At 46.4% G+C, this 7,956-nt stretch overlaps 1 pseudogene; it reads left to right on the top strand.

Moving 5' to 3' along the window:
* Nucleotides 1–3,800: 3,800 nt before the first annotated feature.
* Nucleotides 3,801–7,313, top strand: LOC142855372 (glutathione S-transferase omega-1-like; annotated as a pseudogene).
* Nucleotides 7,314–7,956: the final 643 nt, after the last annotated feature.

Genomic DNA, 7,956 nt, shown 5'->3' with positions numbered 1-7,956 from the left:
TGCCTTCACTGATGGGAAGACCCAGCCTGAAAGTGGGTGTCACCATCCCCTAGTGTTAGGCCCTGAACTAGAGCACAGAAAATCAGTTCTCTCTGTCCCTGATTTTGAATGTGATGTGGCCTGAGTTCCTGCCCTGGCTTCTAGTTGATGACAGAGTGGAGCTTGGAAACATACTCCTTCGGGGTGTGTACTCCAATGGCAGGTACTCTAGCTGGTGGGCAATTAGTGCATTGAAAACCTGCACCCTCACTTACTACCACAAACCCGTGTGCAAGCTGCCTTCCTGCCTCTCACCAGGCTCTGAATGACCATGACCGGTGTCTCCTTTCTTACGTCTTATAGCACCTGAGCTAGAGGTTTACATCAGCTCACCTGGCCAGCCTGGTATGTCTTATTTACTTTGTCATTTCCTCAGTTTATCTGCTTAACCATTCAGAGGGCAATAGCTCTCTGGTACAGCCAGAGTGTGATTTCTGAAATCACAACAATTTTGAAAAGTACCAATAATAAAAAAAAAAAATTCCGTGGTGAAAATAACTGAGCACCTATCTTGAATACTGAGACCCATGGTGACCTGGCACTCACTATCTTTATCTGGAAGCCATGCTAATCTCTCTCATTGAGCATTGTAAGAATAGAGTTGACTTACCTGTCCTGTTTGTTTCCTTCAGTCACACCAGACTTCGGGCCCAGAAGGCCTCCTGTTCTACAAACCAACCTGAACACCATTTTCAATAGCGTTAGTTCACGACTCTCTCTCTCTCTCTCTCTCTCTCTCTCTCTCTCTCTCATTGTCTCTTGCTCTCTTTCATTCTCTTAACCCTCTGATAATGTATATTTACACCAACCACCCACCTGGTATGGATGCCTGAACTTTCATGGATACCAAAATTCGTGTCTGTTAAATTCTCTTATATAAAACCACAGCAGATTTTCACATAAACTATGCATATCCTCCATATCCCCTAAGTCATTCCTACATGCATTCTAATACCCAATACAGTGTAAAGGTTGTGAAATTGTTGTGTTGTTTAAGGAATAAAAAGCTAATCTCTACCTTTTCACTGCAGAAGTAATTCTTTTCCCCAAAGAGTGACTGCTGGTGAATCTGCAGATCCCAATCTGGGACTACGAGGGCCAACTGTATTTGCTTTATCTCTGCCCCAGTCTTCTGCCATCCGGAGAATTGTGAGCATGTCTCCCTCCCACGCGTATCGCCTGTACTCAGCCTGGCATCTGCACATCCCTAGGTGTTCAGTGAATGTCTCTTTCGTGAATGAGTGGATCATGCTCATGGCAACTTGCTAGTGCTTTACACTTCGCAGTCCATTCTAAAAGGCCAGCGGGACAGGAAGAGAGAAAGGGGAAGAAGAAAGATCCTACAGATGTCAGAGCTGTTCCACTGAGGGAGGGCTCCTGCCAACGCTGACTAAACTCTCAAGGATTTACTGCTCTCTCGGGGCCTGAAATGGGGATGCAGCTGTTAGGGGAGAGCCATGGGTTTATATTCAGACAGAAGCAGACAGACTCATACATATATCTGGGTATAGAGACAGACCAGCTTCACCCACTATAATTAAGAACACCATGCTTTTCACAGAATCATCTGGAACCCGAACGCTAAGGCTGACATAATAGATGTGTCTGCAGCTCTCAAAGGGGCAGGTAGAGCTACTTCCTCTGTTGAATATAGGCTGCTTTCCCAAATAGAACCATATCCTGAAAATTAAAGGCCATCCTTCCTATTTATTCAAGCTCTGGCCCCGAGTTCTTCATCTCTATTCTGAGCTCTGAACTCACTGCCAAGGCTTCTGGTGAAGCCATTTGGACATGGAGAGGGCCACGCAGAAGGAGAGCTGACTTCCAAGCAGTTGCTGAGAAAGACCTCCTTGCCTGGGCCCCAGGAGGCTAATGGAATGGTCAAGAGCAGGCCTTGAGCCAGTCGTATCTACTGTCCGCCGGGCTCCATCTCCTGACATCCACCCAGCATTCTTGCGTGTGTTGACAGCCTGAAACACCACCCGTCCCCACAATCTGCCTCTGGCATCATTCCAGGCTATCCCCGGTGCCTGCATAGCTCCTGCTTCTATCCTGCGCCCTTTCCAGGTTTCACAATCCCTTTTGGCTTCATCCCCCTTTGGCTCCAATTCTTAGTGAACTCCTGTGGATCAGCAACTTGAGTTCAGATGAGAAGGCTCAGTTTCTACCGTCAGTAAGCCATCGCCTATTCCTTTCCCCAGCTCGTACCCACTCAGTCACCACCCTGGGTTTCTAACCCTCAGAAGAATGCATCTACTACTCCTTGCCTTTGGCCTTTGTATGCTGAGAGCAAAGGAGAAGATTGAGGAGGTGGTCACCTCATAGCCAGGCATTGGTTTGTCCTTCTTGTTCTTGGTTGCTGTTTGTCCATCTGTCTTCCTTTCTTTGAGGCACTAATAGAAGGGCAGTTGGGTTTCCCTTGGTTCTCAGTCTTATTAATAAAAAAAATTTAAATAGACCCAATTGCAAGCACCATTTTACACTAGCCTAAAAGACAAACCCTAAGGGAGACAAAATGTAAACCTCAGCTGCTAGTCAGAGGATGTACCAGAGGAAAGGAGGGGAAAAGCCCTAGCTAGGAAGCTGGCATAGAGATCAGCACATGGCAGACATGCTGCCACTGCCACAGGGGGCATTCTGGGGAAGTGTAAGGGAGGTGTTTTAGGGTCTCTACTGCTGTGACAAAACACCATGACCATAAATCAAGCTGGGGAGGAAAGGGTTTGTTTGGCTTATACTTGCACATTATAGGGCATCGCTGAAAGAAGTCAGGTCACAGACTCAAACAGGGCAGGATCCCAGAGGCAGGAGCTGATGCAGAGGCCATGGACGGGTGCTGTTTACTGGCTTGCTCAGCCTGCTTTCTAATAGAACCCAAGATTCCAGCCCAGAGATGACACCAGCTGCTACCCTCCCCCACTGATCACTAATTAAGAAAATGCCTTAGAACTGATCCCATGAAGGCATTTTCTCAACAGAGACTCCTTTCTCTCTGATGGTTCTAGCTGTGTCAAACTGATACACAAAACCACCCCGTACAACTGACCCCATGTCAACTTGACACACAAATACATCACTATTAAGCCACAACCTTTTTTTTTTCTTATTCATCACCTAGGTATCACATTAAAAATATAAGTAATTTTAAAAGTCCCACAGTTGTTATGAATTTGAATACATACAATTTCAGTCCCTTTAAAATAGCCAATCTTTTAAAATTCAAAGCCTCTCAACTGTGCCTTACTTCAAGAGGGGAAAATCATCCCAGTCACAAATCAAATCAAAGCAACCAAATTCCAGCCAATGTCTGGGACCCACTCACCATCTTCTGGGCTCCTCCAAAGGACTTGGGTCACTTCCCCAGCTCCGCCCTCTGCAGCACACACAGCTTGTCTTCTAAGGCTGGCTGGCTCCACGACTGCTGTTTTTTATGGTCATCCCATGATACTGCCATCTCCAAGATGCTAGGGTCTTCTGCTACATCTAGGCTGCCCTTTCACCAGTAGGCTCTCCACATGGTGCCAAGCCTCGGTTTCTTTGCATGACCTCTTTAGTGAGGCCATCACCTGCCACTCAGGCTGCTTTACCAATAGCCTCTCGCAGTACCAAGCCTCGGCTGCTCTCCATGACCCCTTCGTGCTTTCAAAACCAGCATGACCTGGGTGGTGCTGGCACATTGCCATGTCTAGCTGCCTGCACGAGGGACAACCTTGGCCACCTGTGAAACGTAGCTTCTCTGGGCTCTCAGGAAATACTCAGAGATGCACCTCCATAATGTTGGTCTCTTCTTAACTACCACTAATTTCTTAGCTCGAGCTGACCAGCGTCAAGTATCCCGACAAAGCAAACTTTTGCTTTGGCAATTCTGGGATCTTGTTCATCACAGCTGATTCTTCAGCCCCAGCTAATCAGAACCATGGGATCTTAATTCAAAATAACACCAATAGTCTTTAAACTTCCCTCTGAAACTCTGCAAAGTCAAGCCTCCACATTCTCAACATTCTTATCTTCCATGCCCCTAAAGAACATCCCATTGAACTCTTAACACACAATAGTTCTTTTAGCCCAAAGTTCCAAAGTCTTTCCATAATCCTCCCCAAAACATGATCAGGTCTGTCTCAGCAACATGCGACCGTGCTGGTACCAATTTCTGTCTTAGTTAGGGTTTCTGTTGCTGCAACAAAATACCATGACCATAAAGAAAATTGGGGAGGAAAAAGCTTATTTGACTTATGCTTCCAGATCATAATCCATCATCGGAGAGGACAGAACAGGAACTCAAGCAGAGCTAGAACCTGGAGGGGAGCTGCCTACCGGCTTGTTTCCTCTGGTATGCTCACCAATCCAGGGATGGCACTGCTCACCATGGGTTGGTCCTTCCCCCACTGATCACTAATTGAGAAAATGCCTTACACCTGGATCCAACGAAGGCATTTCCCCAACTGAGGCTCATTCCTCTCTGATGTCGCTAGCTTGCATCAAGGAGCACAAAACCAGCCAGTCCAGAAGCCAAAATGTTGGGGATTGGGGGAGCTCAAACTATTAAGGAAAGCATGTTTAGAAAGAAGATGGACAGGAAGGGAAAGGGGAAAGTTACACTTTTCTGGAAAGTAATACACTCAGCCCTCCATGGCTGCACAACCCACAAGCTTCTGCATGCACTAAGGGTGGGGATCAGAAGGGAAAAGAACAGTAACTCATTAAGGAACGAATATCCCACCCATCTCTTTAGCATGGCTTAAGGAGCAATCCCTTAGCCAAAGGGACTGACTCAGCCCAGAGGGAATGTTAGAACTCCACTCAGGCCAGGTATTCGATTCCCCTGAGCAGGTGGTGGTGGTGGAGATGGTGGTGGCAGCAGCGGTGGCAGGGGTGCCTGGAACCTGGCCTCCAATTCAGAGATCCTTCTGCCTCTGCGTCCCCATTACTGGGATTAAATGTGGGTACCACTATATCTGATGTCTTAGCCAGGGATATTATAACCAGCCTTTTCTGGCTGTGGGCTATGTGGAAGGCTATTATACCAGGGTGATTGGTTGTACCCTCAAACTCTTTCCTGTGTTTTGTCTTTCTCTGTTCATCTTTTTTGAGCCTTTGTTTTAAAGCTTTCAAAGCCTGGGTGGAAGGATGGGAAAATGTGACTATAGCCAGTGAAAGTCTTGATCTTCAGAAACAGACATCATCTGCACCCGGGGAGCATGCTTTGTGTTCCGTGTGAGCTCTCTGAGATAGGGAATCATTTGAGTGCTTTCTTGTTCCCGAAGCATAATCAGTTCTTGGAATATCTTAACACATCCTAGGAACACAGAGAGGCAGGGTGAGGAACATGCTAGAGGTATTCTGGCCTAATGTTTACATATGAATGATGGGTATACAGAATCCAGTGTTCAAACTCACCCGAGTTATGCCTAAGAAGAAGCCAAAGACAAGATCTTTCACTCCATAAGGAACTTGTTTACTAAGTACCTACAACATTCACAAAAGGGCAGAGCAGAAAAGTAGTTGTGAGAGTGAGCTTTGCCTGAAAATAACCCCAGGTTCCAGGGCTCCTCCTACCGTGTTCAGCCAGGTCACGGCAGAACTTTATGATTAAAGACTCCATTTGCCTGCCAGAAAGTTTGATTACCTATACAGTCCGGTGTCAATAATGACATGGATATTTTGAAAACTGGGCCATTAGGTGAAACTTGTTTTATAGGAGCACGCAAGAGTATATTTACACAAACCAAGGTAGGCACAATGTCCAGATGCAGCGCATCTTGTGGATTCACCATGCATGTCCATGCATGAACATCCATGTCCATCCTTACCAAGATGTTCTTATGTAACCCACGGCTGCATCTACCTGTAAGATCTTACAGAGTGTTTCACATACAATGTTCCATCATTGTCTCGTGTGTTTGTGTGCAATCTCAGATTGCCATCACCACGGGTAGAGGGACACACATGTATATTTAGGTGTTAATACACAGGCACAGTAATCAAACTGTGAAAAGGCTGCCTTGGAAGCCTAGAACCTGAGATGTCTTCACTTGTTGGGATGGCAGACACAGTATAAAGCGTGCATATTGTGTTCACAGATGAGGCTACAATAAAGCTTAGCAAAGCAACACAGGCGAGGACTGCCCACATGCCTACAATCATTGTGGATTTAATTTTTAAATTGATTTTTGACTGTTTCACCTTCAGAAACTCTTTGCTGTTACCAAATTTTCATCCCCCTCAAAAAAGATTCAGAAATGTCATTCTCTTTACAGCTCGGTGAGCTAGAAGTTCAAAATTAAGATACTGGTATGGCTGGGCTCCTTCCAGGGTCTCTCAGAGAATGCCCTTCTTGCCTCTTCCAGCTTCTGCTGGGCCCAGAAGCCCCTGGGCTTTGGTAGCACAATTCCAATTTCTCCTCTGTCTCTGTCTGAAACCTCAGCAGAATCCCCCGTAGCAAACCTTTGTCCTCTTAGTAACCCTTTGCAGGCAATGTAGGTTTGTCTTTGGGTCACGTGCCTCAAGATTCTCTCACTTGCTGGAGCCACACACAAACAAAAATGGGACCCTTGTGGCTCTCAGCCTGCACAATGATGTCCACAGTATCTGCCTGGAGCTTGAGGAAAGGAAGTGTGCCCCACCCCCTCCTGGTCCATCTACAGCGTGAGGTTCTGCCCCTTCATTAAAAAGGTGCTGATGGTCCTGAAGCCCAAGGGAATCTGGCCTGAACCCATCTATCTCAATCTGAAAAACAAGCCCAAGTAATTTTTCAAGAAGAATTGGACTGGGCTGGTGGCAGTTCTGGGGGACAGTCAGGGTCACTTGATCCCCAAATCTATCATCACTTGTGAGTACCTGGAGGAAAAGTACCAAGAGAAGTTGTTTACAGATGACCCTTACAGGAAAGTTTGCCAGAGGATGACCTTTGAGAGATTCTCTGAAGTTCTGCCTTTGCTTACAAGCTTACTGGGGTGGAGAAAAGGAAGGAGGACTTTCTGGCATAAAAAAAAAAAGAATTGAGAAACTAATTCCACAAGTTAGAGGAGGTGATAACTAATCAGAAGGCAGCCTTCTTTGGTGGGGATTCTCTCTATATGATTGATTACTTTATGTGGCCTTGGTTTCAATGACTGTCATCATTGGAACTCAATGAGTATGTAGCCCATACTCTTAAGTTCTGGATAGCAGTCATGCAGGAAGATCCCATAGTAGCATCCCACTTAACTGATGCTAAGACTACCTTAAGTCTCTACCTGCAGGACAGCCCTGAGGTTAGTAATTATGGGCTCTGAATGGCAGGAGTCCTCAGGGAATGATGTTTTCTTGATATGTGTTAACCGTATTGTAAAGATCAGCCCACCTAAAGCCTGTAACCCAGGCCAGTCATGTTACAAAGCAGGTAGGATTTCTAGGTGACAGTCTTGAGGCACAGCCCCTTCTTAGGGGAGCACCAGGATTTTACTCTTCAGACCTTCTGCCTATTGAATGACACACCTTGTCAGGGTGACTTCTGGTCAGACAACTGTAGATGCTGATCACACCCACAAAATATCTTCACAATAACTTCTAGACTAGCAATTGGCCAGACGCCTGGGTCCACAGCCTTGCCAGCCTGACCCCTACCTAGACCTCAGAGGAGCGGTGAATGTTCACTCAGCCCTGAACGGAAAAGCTTGGAGCAGGTGACAAGAGCTAGTGTCTGCATCTAGTTTGTCCTCATTTGCTTCATTTCTCCAGCGCTCCCCCACCTCTCAGTCCAGATTCCCGACTCTGGGCTCTGCTTATCCCTCTGGGCAATGTTCTGAGCTGGCATCGCTGCTTTGCACAGCTTTGTAGGGGGAGGAGCCTTGATCGTGTTATAATAAACAAGTCGCTCCAAATGGAAGACATCTCAGGAAGATACCTACAGAGGCGACTGGGAAGAGAAATACCTGC

The sequence above is a fragment of the Microtus pennsylvanicus genome, chromosome 8 (genome assembly GCF_037038515.1).
Source record: "Microtus pennsylvanicus isolate mMicPen1 chromosome 8, mMicPen1.hap1, whole genome shotgun sequence".
Classification (NCBI taxonomy): domain Eukaryota; kingdom Metazoa; phylum Chordata; class Mammalia; order Rodentia; family Cricetidae; genus Microtus; species Microtus pennsylvanicus.
The sequence above is the reverse complement of the archived record's forward strand: the minus strand, read 5'-3'. Positions and strand labels throughout refer to the sequence as shown.